The sequence below is a fragment of the Schistocerca piceifrons genome, chromosome 2, assembly GCF_021461385.2.
Source record: "Schistocerca piceifrons isolate TAMUIC-IGC-003096 chromosome 2, iqSchPice1.1, whole genome shotgun sequence".
Taxonomy (NCBI): Eukaryota; Metazoa; Arthropoda; class Insecta; order Orthoptera; family Acrididae; genus Schistocerca; species Schistocerca piceifrons.
Window position 1 is genome coordinate 862,245,294 of NC_060139.1, and position 21,172 is coordinate 862,266,465.

Below are 21,172 nucleotides of genomic sequence, written 5' to 3' on the forward strand. Positions count from 1 at the left end.
ACTCCCATTATCACTAATTTCTTCCGTTGCGTTTTGCAAATCCTTGTTTATCCTATACAGGTACTCTAGTCATCATAGTCAGATTGTGTTTATTTACGTTGTTGTTGTTGTTGTGGTCTTCAGTCCTGAGACTGGTTTGATGCAGCTCTCCATGCTACTCTATCCTGTGCAAGCTTCTTCATCTCCCAGTACCTACTGCAACCTACATCCTTCTGAATCTGCTAAGTGTATTGATCTCTTGGTCTCCCTCTACGATTTTTACCCTCCACGCTGCCCTCCAACGCTAAATTTGTGATCCTTTGATGCCTCAAAACATGTCCTACCAACCGATCCCTTCTTCTAGTCAAGTTGTGCCACAAACTTCTCTTCTCCCCAATCCTATTCAATACCTCCTCATTAGTTACGTGATCTACCCACCTTATCTTCAGCATTCTTCTGTAGCACCACATTTCGAAAGCTTCTATTCTCTTCTTGTCCAAACTGGTTATCGTCCATGTTTCACTTCCATACATGGCTACACTCCATACAAATACTTTCAGAAACGACTTCCTGACACTTAAATCTATACTCGATGTTAACAAATTTCTCTTCTTCAGAAACGATTTCCTTGCCATTGCCAGTCTACATTTTATATCCTCTCTACTTCGACCATCATCAGTTATTTTACTCCCTAAATAGCAAAACTCCTTTACTACTTTAAGTGTCTCATTTCCTAATCTAATCCCCTCAGCATCACCCGATTTAATTTACGTGTGTGTAACATTTAACAAGGACGAGTAAAATTTCACGGCATTAAACCAGTGTCTTAATCTCATATGAACATCAGTGTCAAAACGATTAAAAGGAGGCAGGCGTGCAGTGTTCTTATGCGGAATAAAACTGTAGAATAATCCTTCATGACGTTATCGATCACATAGCTCTAAATATGCAAGACTACCACAGCGAAAATTGCTCTGTCTTGTGGATTCGCTTCGTAACAGCGATTACATGAAACGAAATTGATAGCACCTATTCGCGTTGTGTGAGAACAGTTTCACAGCAGTATGCCAGTATCTCTTGCTCACTCGGATGCATTAGGTCAGGCAATTGGAAGTGCACTATTGAAACCACTGTAAGGAGAGACACCACCGTGAGCGACCTATCAAGGCATGAACGCAAAGGCCGTATGCAATTAATGGATCGGAATGTAACTGCTGATCACGAATGAATGAAGGTTCTGGAAAAGCAATTCATTAAATTAATGGCTCGGCATACCAGATGGGCACACCAAAATGATCGATCTGATTCTACATTGCCAATGCATTGTTTCATCTACACAGAGGTTGGAATGATGTATTTACAAAGCTAGATGAAGAAAGTAATCCTGGCTTTACGTTAAAATCTAGTGATATGAGCATACTTCTACTTATACTTCAATTTCGCTCTTTCATATGATAAACTGTTCTCGCTGAGGTAGACAGAACGACTACACCTACTGTTGACGGAAATCAATGACGGGTACTTGAAAAAAAAGCGTAGTGTTTGAATTTCCTGTATTTAATAAAAGCTGAGAGAACTCTGAACAAAGTTCGCAAAAAGAAATTTTGTGTAGGAGCAAAACTAACCTTCTTATCTAGTAAAATACCGGAGAAAGTACAAAATTTCTAATAGAAACTGCCTCCAAATGTTATATTTAGGAATTTAGTGACATGCCTGAAACAATGACCATTCAGGATATTCCTAAATGGATTCCATTCCCCACAAACATAATGGAAGGCAAATGTGATCTCCTGATAGGCCAGCCAATAAACCATACGTTCCTCAAAGCATTTGTGCCGTTAATTGCTGTTTGAGATCTTGGATTATGATGCTGGATTATAATATTTGCTATCCTAATTCGAAACTGTGTAAACACAGTGTTTACTATTCTTAACACACTGAGGTCAGGGAAGTCGTTGGATAGCGATACGCACACACACAGCTGGCGATACCATCGCTTACAAAAAAGGGCGGCCTACTGGCGAAGCTGTGATATGTACGCAGGTGATTCTTGTGAAAAGTTTTCCTATGTGATTATGGCCGCACGAAGGGAATTAACAGATTCTGAAAGCGTAATGGTAGTAGGAGATCGGCACAAGTGGCATTCCATTCAGGAAATCGTTAGTAAATTCAATGTACCAAGATCCACAGTGTCATGAGTGTGCTGAGCATACCAAATTTCAGGCATTACCTTTCACCAAGAAAAACACTGTGGCCGACGGCCTTCACTTGAAAGGTGGCTTTCATTGCTACGTTCATTTCGCAGATTATTCTGTATGTTTGAAATAAATAAACCCATATAATGGTTAATTAGTCTTACTAGGTGGATTAGAGAGAGAGATACATGATGATTAAACACATGTCTGAAATAATACGGGCTTTGGTAATGATAATATTTAGTTGCATGCTGTGGGTGTAAGCAAAGTAAATTTGCCAGTGGAAGCGAGGAGTGGACGGGCTCAGCTGGGGAGGCGAAGGCCGGCGAGCTCCGGAAGAGCATTGTGCAGGGGCCGGGGGTCCCAGGGGATGGGGCCACTGACCGGAAAGCATCAAAAAGGAACACCGCCGGGTGCCAGGTGAGAGAGAGAGGGGAAATGTCGAGCAGACAGAGAGCGTCCAACGTACGCGCTGGACTGCCCGGTCGCGCGCTGTTTTAGCGGCAAATGGGCTGAGCTCTGATTGGACAGTTCACAAAAAAGTGCGGGAAACGCTGAGGGTCAACGCCCGCTGTTTGAACAGAGAAATTTTTGGATAGGTGGAGAAATTGTATCACTCCGCAAGGGAGATGTGGGAGGCCTTTGCAGCGTCGGGACTGGCTGATTACAGTTTGGTGGCAAGATTGTCGCAAGAGCATCGTGAGAGCGAGGCGGGAGAGGAGAGCGTCTTGTGCCATGAAAGCGGACAGTCGCAAAGTTCGGTAGCTCTGAGATAGGGACTTAGATTCAGAATACTGTGCTGTGTATGATATAGACAGTAGGACATCAGCCTCCACTATAGGCGTTGCATTGACTACTAGGACAATTGCAGTTGATTCCGCGTTATAGGCTGGCAGTCATCATTGAATGTAGTCAACCAGTGCACAGGGCTATCATACTGGTATGGCACGTTAGTACAAGACACACTGGGCTGCACCTTAAAGGTTGTTGAGCCAGTCTTGAAAGCGTTGTATACCATTTAGAGGAAATATAGGGCTTGTGGTATTAGCAGTTTCTGAGTAGTTTATTCTGGTCAAGATAATTGAGAGACTTATCTTCATTCAGCGACTTCGCAGCTGCAGTCGTCGCCCCAGCAGTATCGACAGAGCCAGCACGCTGGTAGACAGTATTGTAAAACTTGCATCAGCGGCAGTAAAATTCAGAAATACACTCCTGGAAATTGAAATAAGAACACCGTGAATTCATTGTCCCAGGAAGGGGAAACTTTATTGACACATTCCTGGGGTCAGATACATCACATGATCACACTGACAGAACCACAGGCACATAGACACAGGCAACAGAGCATGCACAATGTCGGCACTAGTACAGTGTATATCCACCTTTCGCAGCAATGCAGGCTGCTATTCTCCCATGGAGACGATCGTAGAGATGCTGGATGTAGTCCTGTGGAACGGCTTGCCATGCCATTTCCACCTGGCGCCTCAGTTGGACCAGCGTTCGTGCTGGACGTGCAGACCGCGTGAGACGACGCTTCATCCAGTCCCAAACATGCTCAATGGGGGACAGATCCGGAGATCTTGCTGGCCAGGGTAGTTGACTTACACCTTCTAGAGCACGTTGGGTGGCACGGGATACATGCGGACGTGCATTGTCCTGTTGGAACAGCAAGTTCCCTTGCCGGTCTAGGAATGGTAGAACGATGGGTTCGATGACGGTTTGAATGTACCGTGCACTATTCAGTGTCCCCTCGACGATCACCAGTGGTGTACGGCCAGTGTAGGAGATCGCTCCCCACACCATGATGCCGGGTGTTGGCCCTGTGTGCCTCGGTCGTATGCAGTCCTGATTGTGGCGCTCACCTGCACGGCGCCAAACACGCATACGACCATCATTGGCACCAAGGCAGAAGCGACTCTCATCGCTGAAGACGACACGTCTCCATTCGTCCCTCCATTCACGCCTGTCGCGACACCACTGGAGGCAGGCTGCACGATGTTGGGGCGTGAGTGGAAGACGGCCTAATGGTGTGCGGGACCGTAGCCCAGCTTCATGGAGACGGTTGCGAATGGTCCTCGCCGATAACCCAGGAGCAACAGTGTCCCTAATTTGCTGGGAAGTGGCGGTGCGGTCCCCTACGGCACTGCGTAGGATCCTACGGTCTTGGCGTGCATCCGTGCGTCGCTGCGGTCCGGTCCCAGATCGACGGGCACGTGCACCTTCCGCCGACCACTGGCGACAACATCGATGTACTGTGGAGACCTCACGCCCCAAGTGTTGAGCAATTCGGCGGTACGTCCACCCGGCCTCCCGCATGTGTTAAAGACTGCGATGGAGCTCCGTATGCCACGGCAAACTGGCTGACACTGACGGCTGCGGTGCATAAATGCTGCGCAGCTAGCGCCATTCGACGGCCAACACCGCGGTTCCTGGTGTGTCCGCTGTGCCGTGCGTGTGATCATTGCTTGTACAGCCCCCTCGCAGTGTCCGGAGCAAGTATGGTGGGTCTGACACACCGGTGTCAATGTGTTCTTTTTTCCATTTCCAGGAGTGTAGTTGTTGGATCGTGTTCTTGCCATCCACTGAGCATCTGTGCAGTTTTGCTTACGATTCGTTATTGGTTACTTGTCTTTTTGCATGTTGTTTGGTTTGTTTCTTGGTGGCAGTGTCCCAAGTACGTGTTATTTCAGACACAAAAGAGATTATAGGAACGTAGTCAGATCGCATTTACCATTTGCTTATCCAGGGGCATAATTAAATCTAACTTCCCATCAACTTAACATTAAGAGCTTAGAGCCAATCTCACCAGTATAGTATATCTAAAAACAGTGAACAATTTGTTTAATTTGTTTACATTCATGATTTGTTCAATATGATCATGAGATAATTTAAAATAAATACAAGTTATTTACAATATCGCTATTGATTCAGCAGTAGTGGTAGTTAGCCGTCACTGTCACATTAATATATTTTATTCATGTTTAATATCGGCCACTACCGCAACGAGAAGACCTCCACACTTAACGAGCGAGAGCAGCGGCTATTGCATAGAGTCGTCAGTGCTAGCAGACAACCAACGCTGCGTGAAATAGACGCAGAAATCAATGTAGGACGTAAGGCGAACGTATCCGTTAGGATAGTGCGGTGAAATGTGGCGTTAATGGGCTATGGCTGCAGACAACAGACGCGAGTGCCGTAGCTAACAGCGCGACACAGCCTGCAGCGCCTCTCCTGGGCTCGTGACCATATCGGTGGCACCCTTGAAGACTAGAAAACGGTGGTCTGTTCTGACAAGTGCCGATTTCAGTTGGTAAGAGCTGACGGCAGGGTTCGAGTGTGGCGCAGACCCTACGAAGCCATGGACCCGAGTTGTCAACAAAGCACCGTGCAAGCTGCTGGTGGCTCCATAATGGTATGGGCTGTTTTTATACGGAATTCACTTGGTCCTCTGGTCCGACTGCAGCGCTATTTGGTTACGTTCGGCTACTTGGCGACGATTTGCAGCCTTTCATGGGCATCATGTTCTTGAACAACGATGAAATTTTTGGGATGGAAATGCGTCATGTCACCGGGGCACAATTGTTCACAGTTGGTTTGAGGAACATTCTGGGCAGTTCGAACGAATGATTTGGCCACCCAGATCGCCCGAAATGATCCCATCGAACATCCACGGGACATAATCGAGAGGTCAGTCCGTGCGAAAAATCCTGCACAGGCAAAACTTTCGCAATTAAGGATGGGTATAGAGGCAACATGACTCGGTATTTTTGCAAGGGACTTCCCTGAGTTGTTGAGTCCACGCCACGTCGAGCTGCAGCACTATAGCATGTAAAAGGACGTCCGACACTATATTAGGACCTAGCCCACGACATTTGTCACCTCAGAGTACACACGGCCAAACTTTCAGCCTTTCTTCAGTAAACACGAAATCGAATCCATATGTCCTATTCAGTAGATCCTCACACCACAGTTACAGGCAGTGTTGCCAACTTAGTGGATTTTCGACTAAAACTGGTGGTTTCTACCCTCCTTATAGCGGCGAAATATATCTTAGAGTGTCTGGTGGATTTTATAGTGGTTTGTTAGAATTATGTATCACTTACTGAAAATACGATCCGTCAACCACTAAGCTATTTATATGTTTCGAAATACGTTATTTTTACGTTATTCGATTTCAGGACTATTTAACTTTTACTGTGGAGATGCACACAGATGCATTACAATGTAACATCAAACGAACCCACGCAGTCTATTGACTACACGCAGGTTTTCCCTGTAGAATGAACAGTATTTAGCAGCACTTCGTTACTGTTCATTTCACGGGCGAAGGAGGAGGAGGCACGCGCAGGTGCAGGTAGTACAGCAACCGATTTCAAACAATGGGTGCTCACTTGTTTCATTGTCGCTTCGAATAACCATAGGGCGCTTGTTGGCTCACGCAGGGTTCGTCACCAGATGAGCAGAAAAAGTAACTCAACTGTCGTCATCCGTGGTATGCACTACGCAGCTATGTTTCTCAGTGTGTGGTATTACTTCACGACTTCATACGTGTATAACTGTGCAGAAACTACAATATACGCAGAAGTTTGAGGATTCTTCGCTTCAAGACCCACATTTAAAAGATTGGTTTCATGTTATTGAAAGTAATAAGGGTCAGGTAGCGACGTATAAATTTTTTCGTACAGTTTTAAGAAGTGACTATGGAGATTTGAAGTCTAATGGGACGTCAAAGAAGCATCTACAAAATAAAAGGCAAGCAACCTTTTTTTAAATTGGTTAGTCATTCATTGATCGGTTTTACATCTTTGACTAAGTACATTGTTGCTGTGGTGTGAACACACACAGATAGTTGCAAACAGTGTGTCATCAGCATGTTGTGCCCGTACGATCTTGTCATCAGGTGTAACACGCCGGCCGGAGTGGCCGATCCGGTCTAGGCGCTACAGTGTGGAACCGTGCGACCGGTACAGTCGCAGGTTCAAATCCTGCATCGGGCATGGATGTGTGTGATGTCCTTAGGTTAGTTAGGTTTAAGTAGTTCTAAGTTCTAGGGGACTGATGACCTCAGATGTTAAGTCCCATAGTGCTCAGTGCCATTGGAAACATTGTAACAGTTAGTGCCTTTTAGGTATGTATTATTCATATGAACACTGAAATCTTAGCTAAGGCATTCTTTTCTGAGGAACAATTTTCAAATTACAGAAAAGGGCCTTAAGAATACTAACCAGAAATTGTAGTCGAATCATTGTAAACATCTGTTCAAAACACTAGGAATTTTCACTGCACCATACGAGTACATTTACCAAACAGCTGTATACCTAAAAAATAAAAGAGTACAATAAATTACCAAACGAGATTAAAGAAATTGTTAAAACAAACTTATTTAAAAAGGCAGTTAAAAAGTAATGGCTCAGAGCACTATGGGACTTGACTTCTGAGGTCAAAATGGCTCTGAGCACTATGCGACTGAGGTCATCAGTCGCCTAGAACTTAGAACTAATTAAACCTAACCAACCTAAGGACATCACAAACACCCATGCCCGAGGCAGGATTCGAACCTGCGACCGTAGCGGGCGCGCGGTTACAGACTATAGCGCCTAGAACCGCTCGGCCACCCCGGCCGGCAGTTGAAAAGTAGCTGTTAAGCAATACATTCTGATCATTGAAGGATACCTAGGTACGCAGAGTAGGGGTTTGGTACAAAATGTAACACAAATAAATAATAGTAATATAAACGATAATAAAACATCTAACTTTCCACATACAGTTTCACACTATGTTTGTCCTTATTTTCTCCTTTTCTGGGAAAACTTACTACCAAAGCTAACACGTTTTCGTCATTCTGAGTTCAACATCTCACTCATTGTAGAGTGATATAACTAGTTTCTCAGGCTTACAAATGGGAAGTTATGGTACAAAGAGTGGTTCTCACAACAGCTGATAGCGTGTGTAGTGTTATGAAACTAAGTTTGTACATGGTGTGTAGTGTGTACTGTGACTGGAAGTGAGAAACGAATGAACAGTGTAGCATTAGTCTTTTTCATTATTACATAACTTATTTGTAGGTCGATATTATATATTAAGGGTAAACCGAGTGAGGTAGCACTGTTTTAAACAGATTAGCCATATGTTCGGGAGGGTGGAGGCTCCAATGTTCATCCATCATGCAGATTTAGGTTTCCCGTGGGTTTCTTAAATTCTTTCAGGCAAATGCCAGGGTGGTTCTTATCGTAAGTCCACCCTTTGTGATACTAGACCTGTAGGTCTCTAAATATCTCTACGTGTGAATTAATTCATTTTGGTTGTTATCAAATTGTATTACGGAGAAATGTCCAGTATGCTCATGGAAGAGATCTGTGGATGAAGGCTACTTCTAGTACTCTGCTATTACTACTACTGCAGTCCCTCTAACGATAACTGACCGAGTGTCCGTGTGCGGATGCTCAAATCTTGCGCTCGGCGTGCTAACGCGCAGCTGCGCTCTATTTGGCAGATGCATCAATTAGTTCCGCGTTTCTGCACTCTGTGGTGCCAAACGAAACTATGGCCTATTTGAATGTCTTGCAGCGGAAGCGTAAAGTACTTTCTAGAATGTGCGCCATCGTAGAAGCAACTTGCCATACCATGTGTGGCGCCACACTCAGACTGCTTGTTGTGTGGCACCCTCCGATCGTAACACTGTATATGGCGGCTGGTAGGGACACAGAAGAGACTTTTTTCAAACGGTGTTATCTCATTCATATACTCTAACGGAAAGAAATCGCTACATCAAAAAGTAATTAAAGTAGAGTAATGAAATTTAGGGAATACATTTGATAAAAAGTAATAAACGTAGAGTAATGAAATTTCGGGAATACATTTGTCTACGAATCATATTTAAGTGATTAACATTGCAAGACCACAGATGAACGTAAGCGCCGAATAAGCCTCTGCAAATGTGAAATGCTGGTATACTAATAAATGGTGTACCGCCAGAACAGTTAATGCACGCATGCAGACGTGCATGCTTCGTGTTGTGCAGGTGCCGGATGTCAGTTTGTGCGATGAGATTCCGTGCCTGTTGCCCTTGGCCGATCAATACAGGATCGGTTAATGCTGTTTCTGGATGACGCTGGACTTCTCAACTGATGACGCCCCATATGTGCTCGACTGGAGACGGATCTAGTGATCGAACAGGCGAAGACAGTATGTCGAAGACATTAACACCTGGTGTAGGCTCAGTGTTTCTGGCACGCAGACTGGTTGGCTGCAGGCCATCAGTTGGCTCATTTTAAACAACACACAGCCATTACCGGCACCTAAGCAGAACCATATTTCATCTGGAAGCACAAGAGACTTCCACCCTGATCTGCAATAGTAACCAACACACAGCCATGACTGGGACCTAAACGGACTATATTTCACCGGGAAACGCAAGACAACTCCAGCCTCATCTCCAATGGGCTCTCACTTGACACCAGGGAAGCTGCAATTGGCAGTGATGTGGGGTCAGTAGAATGCACACTATAGGGCATCAGGCTCGGAGCTGTTCTTGAAGTAACCGATTAGTAACAGGTCGTTCTGTTACTGTGGTGCCATCTGCAGCTCACATTGCCGCTGAAGCACGATATACCAGAGCCATATGCTGAACGCCATGGCCTCCCCTCTCGGTAGTGCCTCGATATCGTCTCGAGCCCGGTCTTTTTGTAACCGTACATTTCCGTGACGACCGCTGCCAGCAGTCATTCACAGACTCTACATTACAGCCAAGCCTTCTGAATTACCGCAGAAGCAACATCAAGCTTCTCATAGTCGTATTACACGACCTCGTTCAAACACAGAGTGGTGTTGATAAAGGCTGATTTGTCGCCTCCAATCTGAAGATAACCAACGCTCACGGCTGTTACAGCGTGTACTGAAAGTGAACCTGATTTTCATTCTCATAGAAGCTTTACTAGAGCCACTCCCATACGACTGTTGTAAATGTGAGTAGACATGATCTTTCACATGTATAGACACGCCTACCAACGTTCATTTATGTTTCACGTCACCTTCTTGACGTCGCGACGTTTTTCCTTCAGTGCACATGTACATGCTGATAAACCAAAACGTTATTACCATTAGCTTTCTTAGCCTATTCGTCCGCCCGTCTTAACCCAATACGCAACCGCTTCTGCAAGACATGGATTCGATAAGTTCTTGGAAGTTTCCAGGTTTGGCCCCTGATATCTACGCACAAGCCGTGCAGTCCTCATAATTACGGCCGGTGGTTTATGAGCGCGGATCTGACGACTGATACCATTATGTATCCAAGTTTTTTCCATCGGTCTTAGATCGAGCGAATTCGATGGCCTAGGCATCAATATGAGTTCACTATCACGCTCCTCAAACCGCTGTAGCACGTTTCTGGCATTGTGACATGGACTGTTATCCTCCTGGAAGGTGTTATAGCGTCGAGGAAGACGTAGAGCATAGAGGGACGCAGGTGGTGCTCAGTAATGTTCACAGCTCCTATACTGCCTTCGTTTACTGCATCGGCCCCACGGAAGCTCTGGTAAATGTACCCGTAGAGTAATACTGCCACCACCAACATAAGTATGTTGTTGGACGGTGCCTATTTCGAGCAGCCGTCAGCCTCAATGAGTATGTATCCATTCACGACCATGTATCTGATGTAGCAACATATGTGATTCATCATACCAGAGCACATGATTCCATTGATCAATGATCTGATCATGACGGTTCCACGCCAGCTGCAATCGTATCTGACGCTGTTGTTAAGTCAACATTGGAACAAGTCGGAGTCACATGCGCAGCACATATTCAGTGATATGCGCTGAACAATATGCTCTGAAACACTTGTGTCTGCACCAGCAATGTACTCGGCTGTTAGAAATGCCACAGATTGCTGCCAGAGCTCCTTCACGGGTCTCTGAAGTCTTCGACACCTACGTTTTGTGGTGAGCCTTGTACATCCAACACTATATCACATACTCACGGTTTCGTCATCCTTCAGTCGCTTACTGTGGATGCTCACAACGTTAGCATGCAAAGAGCCAACCAGCTTCGCCGTCTCCAAGATGTACCCTCCCGACAATGGGCCATAACAACCTGTTTTTTGTGATCTGCTCTTTGTCACAGTAGCTTACGTTATTAGATTTGTTATTTCTATTTGCTACCCGTATTGTTGCTAGAATGGTTAGTCATTAGTCTCTGCTCTATTTATACACGTTCCTTACGGCATTCAGTGTCGGTAACAAAAAGGTACGGCGCAAACTGCAGGACACATTTTTCACACGTCCACGAAGAAAGGATGTAATATGAACATGGGTTTGGAAACGCTTTCTTTCCATGTTACAAATCATTTCCTCCAGTTTATTAATCATGGGGAACAAATACGAACAGAAAGCATCACCATATCACATGCAACCACTTCGCAGAGGAGATGTTCAATATGCCCTCCGTGGGCACTGATACATGTGTCAGTCCGCCGCCGTAGTGAAACTCGGGTGCGCTGATGTGTCCCTGGAGTACTGCGTATGGTTTCGCTGTCTTCCATAATACGTTCACGGAGACTCCGAACATCTTGTTCTGTGTTTCCACACACAAGAGCTTTCAAATGCTCCCACAAACAAAAGTCCAGTGGGTTTAGGTACGGAGAGCGTGGTGGCCAGGCGACTGGTATAGATCTTTCAAGCCATCTGTCACCGAACCTCTTATTAGAAGGCGACATTAACGCTAAAATGAAGAGGTGCATGAGGTACACGTTTTGTTGCACAGCGAAAGGCACATCTCATAGCAAATCAGGTAGAATGTTCTCTACGAAATTATTAAAACTTTGTCCGTTTGGCTTGGGCGGAAGAAAGTGGGGCCCTACCAAAGCCACCAACAATACCGGCCCAAACATTGACCGAAAATCTTTGTTGACGGCTTGCTTCAACAGTTGCGTGAGGATTGATGTCTGCCCATATATGCCGATTGTGAAAATTTACAACCTTATTGCGTGGAAACTCGTTCGAGAAAATGAGTTGTAACATGTGAGGAATGTGTCCTGCAGTTTGTGCCGTACATTTTTACTTACTTACTTACGTACTTACTTACTCATGCTGGCCGCACAAACCGCAGCCGGTCCTTGGCCTCACTCAGTCCAGCCTTCCACACTTCCCTGTCATCTGCACCTGCATCTCCCATACCCAGTATATGCATGTCTCCCATGGTATTATCCTTCAATCCCACTCTCGGCCGTCCCAGTGGTCTCTTTCCTTCAGCTTCTCCATCCATTACAGCCTTCATTACCGTGTTCTCCCCTGTCCTCCTCACGTGTCCGTACTATCTTAGTCTCTTTATTTTCACTGTCGCTACAACGTCAGGCAGTGTGTATAGTTGTATGTGTTCTCTGTTTTTCCGTGTTCTCCACTATTCATTTTGTTTCACTCCTCCTTATATTTTTCTCAGTACTTTATTTTCAAAAGTGATGCTTTTGTTAAACTATATATATATATATATATATATATATATATATATATATATATATGTTTGTGTGTGTGTGTGTGTGTGTGTGTGTGTGCGTCATCATTCATTCCACTTACGGTCAGAGGAAGGCAGTGGCAAACCACCTTCACTAGGACCTGGCCTGGTACTTCGGTGCGGGTCTCCCGCATCGTCCTCAACGCTCCTCGGAGTATGGAACATCATAACAGGCGTAAGGGCAGATATCCTTATTGATGACTGAGAACAGTGTACTGAACAACACTGTATCAGCATTTACTTCATTTCCAGACTAATAATTCTAGCTATTAGGAGTAGTAATTTATTAGTATGGTTAGTACCGCCAAGTACATTTGACAACAGCACGCCATTAATGCCTTTTTCCGTCGTTGAAGTGCAGACACGTGGATGCAAAATGATTAGGATATAGTGACAGGCGTAGTTCACTAAGTGGCGCAGTTACGATTGTACACAAAACGTCAGGTAGTACATTGTGTTACTTGTTTGTGGGAAGACTGTGCAGTGCAGAGAATAGACAACAAACACATTGATGCGTTTACATATTAAGGTACTAAATATAAAAGTACCTGCACTAATACCCATTGCACTCTTTCATGTAAGTGCTTTAATGTGGTCTGCTACTTATTCCTCTGTTGTGTCAACTTCTTCATCTCGAACTACCACGTCCTGTCCAGTTTCCTTCATACGAGAGGTAAATATTTACAGGTACATGTTTACAGTTCAGGTACAGACAGAAATCTCTGCGCCGCAGTAGCGTAGCATGCTGCTAGCATTGGTTCTCAATCTGGCCGTAATTACCACATTATGGGTAAAAATTTAACGGTTCGATTCGCTTTCAGTCATGAGGCTAAGTTATTTCCCACAGATCATTGCTATTATGACAATTCTGCAAGACTTTAATTTTGATTACCTAAGTTATCAATAATTACTTTTTCTCAGTGTGTAACATTAATGCGGTGGAGGTTACAGGCTCCTCACTTAGTCCACCCACTACACACCCACACTGTGGTGTACCATACATCGCTGATGATAAAAGTGAGACATAAATGTAACAAATGCTAAATATCTCAAGAAAATGCCCTCTCCAAATTGTAGACAATACTCACAATAGTCCAGAAAGTGCTACATTACTCGCTACAAAACTGACAAATGAATTAAATGAAAGCACGACACAGCAGTAACTACGCAAGAGCTACTATAGTGATGTACACAGTTTTATTATTATTATTATTATTATTATTATTACTATTATTAGAGTGGTTAGACACAAAGCATTAACAGCCTGAATTCGTCCAATTTATGCCAGTTCAGAAGTAAAGAGTGCAGCAACGAAGTGATTTACGAACCGTACGTATAGTGCAGACATCTGAAGTTTGATTTTAAATGGGGATGTAGTCTGCAGGTCAAGCAAGTGCCGCAGTGGAGAGGAGTAATGCAGAGGAAGCAAGTTTCGTACTAAGTGTGAACCCTCACTGTGAATAGTTAGCTTTCCTTTTTGAGGAAAGTTGTGGGTAGCACATGCGATGCACCATGAATTCCTCAATCATTCATTCTAACATTCACAAACACACACACAAACACACACACACACAAACCAAATATCACACATCTAATCATTTTAAAAATAAACCTCTCCACAGAAAATCCCTTCATTCTACAGTTTAGTTAGGTACTAAAGTTGATGATAATGTGGACGAGGTGGGGGCAAAAAATGATAAGGGGGAGGTCGGCTGAACTAGCTAACTTTGCATTCAGGGGTAATGGTGTAAGGAAGATGTGTAACCGCTGCCCTAGAGGGTCGAACACAAAATGGCGCAACTCATTGATAGAAAGGAATGTCGTGTGATAGATTCCTGCATTTTAAGAGGAACAGCACTGCGACAATCTATGCTGAATTTGTGGTAGTATATGTCAACAATGCACCATCATAATTGTGGCCCAGTGGTTGGACAACACAGACGCTTTCATTGTGGTCAGACAAGCATGAATGACGAACAACTAAATGGCAGACCAACTCTTTGTGAAGAACTGGTGAGACAAGTGGACGTTCTGGGACTCTTGGACTGGTGTATCACAACTGAGGCAATAGTAGAAATAATGACATTCACTCATCGATGAGTTTTCAACGTCTGTTCGACATTCCGTTTATGAAAATAGTTTCCACCCGCTGGATTCTGCGACTACTCTCACTCATTCGAAATATCCACCGAACGAAGCCAGCAGCGTAATAGTTGTATTTTTGTCAGCGCAATCCAGGTAACTTCCTTAGCTGTGTGACTGCCACGTATGAGTGCAAGACGTGTGGCTGTGACCTCTAGGCAAAGGAGCGACTCGCGATGTACAAACATTTGGATTCACCACTATTAGAAAAGGCGGAGACCCATCCATATCGAATAAGGGAATGCTAAATACTTTTCTGGACTGGCGTTATGTGGTGTTGTCGTATTAATACATATGACTAAATTAAAGTTCCCCACCACGTTTTTCTGCCTGTATGTGAAGTCAAATCTTGGGAACTACTGTAGGGATTTTAATACAGGTTGCACCAACAGACTGATTCATGGAGAGGGTATGTATGTGTAATTTATAAATGTTTCATGCATTTTGCCTTACTCTCAGGAACTAGTTTAAGGTTTTTGATCCGTTGTCAGTAAGACTACTAAACAAGGAAGGTTTGTGTATATAATCTCGTAGCGAACCTTGTAATACTTCCCTAATGCTAAATATATTCTACATGGGAACTGGATATACACCCTCATCTTCTTCTTCGCCCCCCTCTCTGTCCTTTTTCTCCCCCTTTCAAGATTTCCACTTTATATATTAAATATATATTTATATATAGCCTACGTTCTTCCCCATGTTCATTAGAATATGGTGTAGAAATTTGAAGTAAATCGGCCAAGCACTTTTTAAGATTTTTGGTAACTATGTTACCCATTTCTATATGAAATATATATTTATATATAATAGTCAGTAAATACAATGTGTAACATATATCTGTCCGTACTTTCGTTAGAGTATCTTGTACAAATTCGAAGTAAATTGGTCAAGAATTTTCCGAGAATTTTGTTTCAAGATTTGCCCTTTATATAGCACATATATATTTATGTATTGAAAATGCATAGCCTGTTTCTGCTCGAATGTTCATTACACCGTGTGAAGGCTCATCTCACCAACTATTTCAGAGTTTTTGATCCGGTTTTCACAAAGACTGATGCAGGAAGCCGGTTTGTGCATGTAGTCTGCTAGCAAAGTTGGTAATGCTAAATATAGTCGTATATCGGAATTGGTAAAAAGCTTTTCGAGACTTTTCGTAAAATCACTTCCCATTTATATATTACGTATGTATGTTTATATAATGAGTGTTTAAAAAAAATATGTAGCCTACGTCCGTGTGAATGTTTATTAAAGGATCGTGTAAAAATTTGAAGTAAGCTGGTCAAGAATTATCGAAAATTTTTGTAACAACATTAAACAACGACTTATGTTTAAATAGTAGCATAGATTATCACTACCCCAGACAAGTCGTCTGGCCGTAGATACTAACTGTCCATAGCCAAGGAAAGTTTCAAGTTATGCTCTAATTGACAAACTTTCTCAGAGGCGTACTACCGATATCTCCTGACGAGATTACTGAAAACTGCTGAGACGAAGCGTAGCGAGAAGCTATGCAAAGGGGTGTTCTTGCTGCACAACAACCCTACAGCTCATTGTGCACAGGACACAATGACACATGCTACATCTCCGAGCTATCAGGTTTGCTTTACATTTCGTAATCTCATGACACTGCACATAGTGACTTCTTCATTTATACTCGAATAAAGAGAAAATTGCTTGGCAGGAATTTCCAGAACGTCGAAGCGTTCATTTTCGAGGTGGAATGTTCCCAGGGCAGACACAATGCAAGCTTCTGCAACCAACGTCTTTGTGACATCATCCATCATTGAGAAAAAATTGTCTTCTTGTAGGGTGAATGTGAAGAGACGAACTAACACGAAGTTTCATGTTCGTAGCTACAATTTTTTGTGGTGATAATTTAAGCTTCACAACTACCCCTAGGAACTGTACATTAGGAGACGTAGAAAAATGTTCACTGTGGAAATAGCCTGTAGAAATTCAGATACAAATTCGTCTGTTAAGCTGACCAGTATTTGAAGCATACTTCCCTGTTTGGTACATGTAAAATTTATGCCTAACTTTTGTCCCATATGTGAGAAGGCTACTAAAACGTACAGCAACCAAATTTCTACAAGACATTAAGTACCTACTGTGTGTTATACGGAACCCAAGAGTATTCTCTAAGTTGCTCTTATCCCAAAAATTTATAGGAAATGAAAGGATCCAAAATGTTGACATATTTTTCTTGATTTATAATTTTTTAGAAGAAATTCGTACCAAATTTCGCATAATTCGAGGATTCATATTTAAAGATAGCTGTTATATAGGTGCATGCTAAATTTCAATGAATTATCTTCAGTATTTATTCGGAGAAACGGAATTTTCTAATATAACTGTTGTATCTAGGAAATCACTTTTAAAGATGCTGAGTTGTCTGACCAATTACAGATACTAAGAACAGTTTAATGGATATGTTTAGTGTTCTTCTGCCTATGCAACATCTACCTAACTGCCTTGTGTTTTTTGCTGTTAGTGTCACAGATCTTCCAGTATCTTGCATTTGTAGTTGTCACAATGACGAAGACCTGAGACAATGGTGTCAACAGGATTAATCCTTATTTTTGTAATACCCAAGACTTGGAAATTTTTCCACCGTTGTGAGTGAGGACAGCGTCATGGACACCTATTTGTTATGTCCACATAAGTTAAAACATAGTTTTGGTAGGCAATTCCAAATCAAAATATGTCAAATCCTCATTTGGATTTTGTGTTTTCTCATGTAAATATTTCATCAGTAGCTCAGGCCCGCCCATATGTCTAAATATGGACTTTGTAGAACCAAATACAGTAGCTAGAGACTAAGGTGAATAAGACACTCCTGTCAATTTTGCCCTTAAACTTCTACCAAGATGAGTCAACTTTTGGGTAGAGAGACCATGACATGGACTTTCATCTGTGGAAGATTTAGTACTAGGTTTATCAAAACCATTTTATGCAAGCTGCCGACCAACCACTTATGAAGCTAAGTTTGGTAAGAGTCTCCAGCACCTTTTCCTGCATGTGATGGACAGTTCCCATGAGCACAGTTACCTACCCGCGGTGCGTCTGTTGGATCACTAATAACAGTGATTCTAATTGGTAGAAATAAATTAAGATAAATGGTAACGAAAAGTTGAACTTAAAATCTTACTGTTTCAGCAAAACCGCATGTGAATGAGAAACACAAGATGTTACCTAAAGTAAATATCATAAGCAATTATTCAGGAAAATTACTTGGAGACTATGCGAAAAAGATCCCAAAAATTCTAATTCCATAAATATCTTTTTTTAGTCACTGCCACATATTCATCCCATACTGTGCACAGGGGTATGACCTAAGAGCTACTAAAATCCACCGCAGTTTATTTCATGGCGAGACAGACTGCAATGTCACTACTGACGTTCATAGATTTCAGTTGTTTTTCCTTAACGAACAATAATTAGGCCACAAAACATACCTGTTTGTCGAAACGCTGTCCGCGCTGTCCTGCCATTTTCGTTGATAAAGGCTGTCCAGCACCTCAAAGAGATGTTGCTGCTCTTAAGATAGCGAAGTTTCCACCTTACTTACTACCGCTTTCAGAATAGATGCTATCCAGCTCTGTAATAAAAATCTACTAATGAATCCACTCGTCTCTCGTTGAGATCTCGAGAGCTGGTTTGAGAGACTTAACTGTGACTGCAATTTTGCAGACATCTCTCAAGCAAAAATTATTTGTCTTTCGTGTCTCGAGCACTTCTCTCGCTTCAGTTGTCAAAGAGCGGCAATACCCGCAGTTAAATAATTCTTCGTGTTCCATCTCCTGCTTCCTTTCCATCGTACTAGCAACCTTCCTCCGGCTTCTCACGCGTAGCAGATAGTATGTACGGCCGGACGACTTTTATGGCGTACCGATAATCGGTCCATGCGCGACAGTGCACTGTACCACTATGTTGCAAAAAACCGCACGAGAAAACCCGATTTTTCAGGCGTCATATCAGTATATATATATATATATATATATATATATATATATATATATATATATATATATATATATATATATTCAACGCAGAGTTAAGGGGTCATCAGAGAGATAAGGGGTCAAGTGTTTGGGACAGCCCTGGGCCTATCGATCATTTTCATACCAATAAGAAGAAAGGGCATCTGTAGCTGTTCTACTGCACAGGGTCAAAATTCAAACGTAACACTTTTCCTCCAGAGAGAATCGGTTGGTTATTTTACATTACGATTCATCTCGTGTGGGTCTCAGGCAGCTTATAAAAGCATCATTTACTCATGTGCGATTCCTGAGAAAAACCCAAAAATAGCATGATTTTTTGCTTTTTGCTTTTTTGTGGGGATGATCACTTGGATAATTTCTATTCAACACAAATCGTTGAAATATTTAAAGTGGTTTCCTTGGGGAATCTCAACAGTGTTTTATGTCACTATCCGTTACCGAGAGCTAGACGTTCAAAGCAACCGGACCTTGCACGTAATATATGCATCTAATAGGCGGTCTGAGATGCAAATGTAGTGTTAACTGACGTAATGATAAAATGGTAAGCGTTCCGAGGTCATCGCAATGGTTTTCAGGTCACCGAAATATGTTTATAGTCGACATTGTTTCAGCAATATAACTTCATGACCCTCTTTCTGTGTACAATGGGCACTTCACACCTATAAAGGCTATCTTGACCTTAAGATCATTCGATGGTGCCAAGTGGCTGCGTAAACACCTCAGAAAAAAGTTACAGACATCAAAAAAAGATTTGCATCTCCCCAGTTCCCAGAACTCCTGAAGATAGACGTTGGCTATGGATATTGTATCACACACACAGTCCCTTTAACAGTTTATAGATGTCACCCTCCCTCCAAATATGTAAACAACCATGCATGAGCAACGCCTATTAGACAGAGGTGGTCCGTCAGCAGATCAGTACCAGTCAGTACACCAGAAAGGAGGTACACGGCTCGTGTTGTCTGTAGATCAACCATGCGTAGACGATTAACACCGCGGTTAGATCGCGTCCGCATTGTTGCTTTGTGTCAGAAAGGGCTGTAAACAAGGGAAGTGTCTAATCGTCTCGGTGTGAACCAAAGCGACGTTGTTCTGACACGGAGGAGATACAGAGAGACAGGGAATGTCGATGACATGCATCGCTCAGACCGCCCAAGGGCACTACTGCAGTGGATGACCGCTACCTACGGATTATGGTTAGGAGGAACTTTGACAACAACGTCACCTTGTTGAATAATTCTTACTGCCACAGGACGTCGTATTACGACTAAAACTGTGACAATGGGCTACATGGTGCGCAACTTCACTCCCTACGTCCATGGCGAGGTCCATCTTTGCAACGACGACGCCATGCAGTGCGGTCATGGGCCCAAAAACATGCCGAATGGACCGCTCAGGATTGGCATCACGTTCTATTCACAAATGAGTATTGCATGTGCCTTCAACCAGAAAGTCGTCCGAGACTTGTTTCGACGCAGTTTGGTCAGGCTAACGCCTTAGACACATTGACCAGCGAGTGCGGTATGGTGGAGGTTCCCTGGTGTTTTGAGGTGGCATTATGTGGGGCCGACGTACGCCGCTGGTGGTCATGGAAGACACCATATCGGCTGTACGATACGTGAATGCCATCCTCCGACCGATAGTACAACCATATGATCAGCATATTTGCGATGCCTTCGTCTTCGCTGGCGACAATCCGCGATCTCATCGTGCACCTCTTGTGAATGACTTTCTACAAAATAACGACATTGCTCGACTAAAGTGGCCAGCTTGTTCTCCAGACACGAACCGTATCGAACATGCCTGGGATAGACTGAAAGGGGGGTGTTTAAGGACCAGCCGCTCTGAGAGAGGTACGCTGAATCGCCGTTGAGGAGTGGGACAATCTGGATCAACAGTGCCTTGATGAATTTGTAGATAATATGCCAAGACGAATACTGGCATGCATCAGTGCAAGAGGACGTGCTACTAGGTATTAGAGGTACCGGTGTGTACAGCAATCTGGACCACCATCTCTGAAGGTCTCGCCGTATGGTGGTACAACATGCAATGTGTGGTTTTCTTGAGCAATAAAAATTGCGGGAAAGAAGTTTATGATGATCTTTACTCCAATTTTCTGTACGACCCTCGGAACCGTGCAAAACTTTTTTTGATGTGTTTATTTTGTCATTCGAGCTTCTTTGCAATAGCAAATCAAACACTGCATATTTGGTACACTGTATGGGCCCTAAAAACGTCCTCGATCTTTATGTAAAGCAGTACAAACTTAATTTGTGTTGGATGGGAGACGATTTTGCATTAACGTTATATTAGGCGCAGTTATTTGCTACTGATACGTGTCAAAGTACG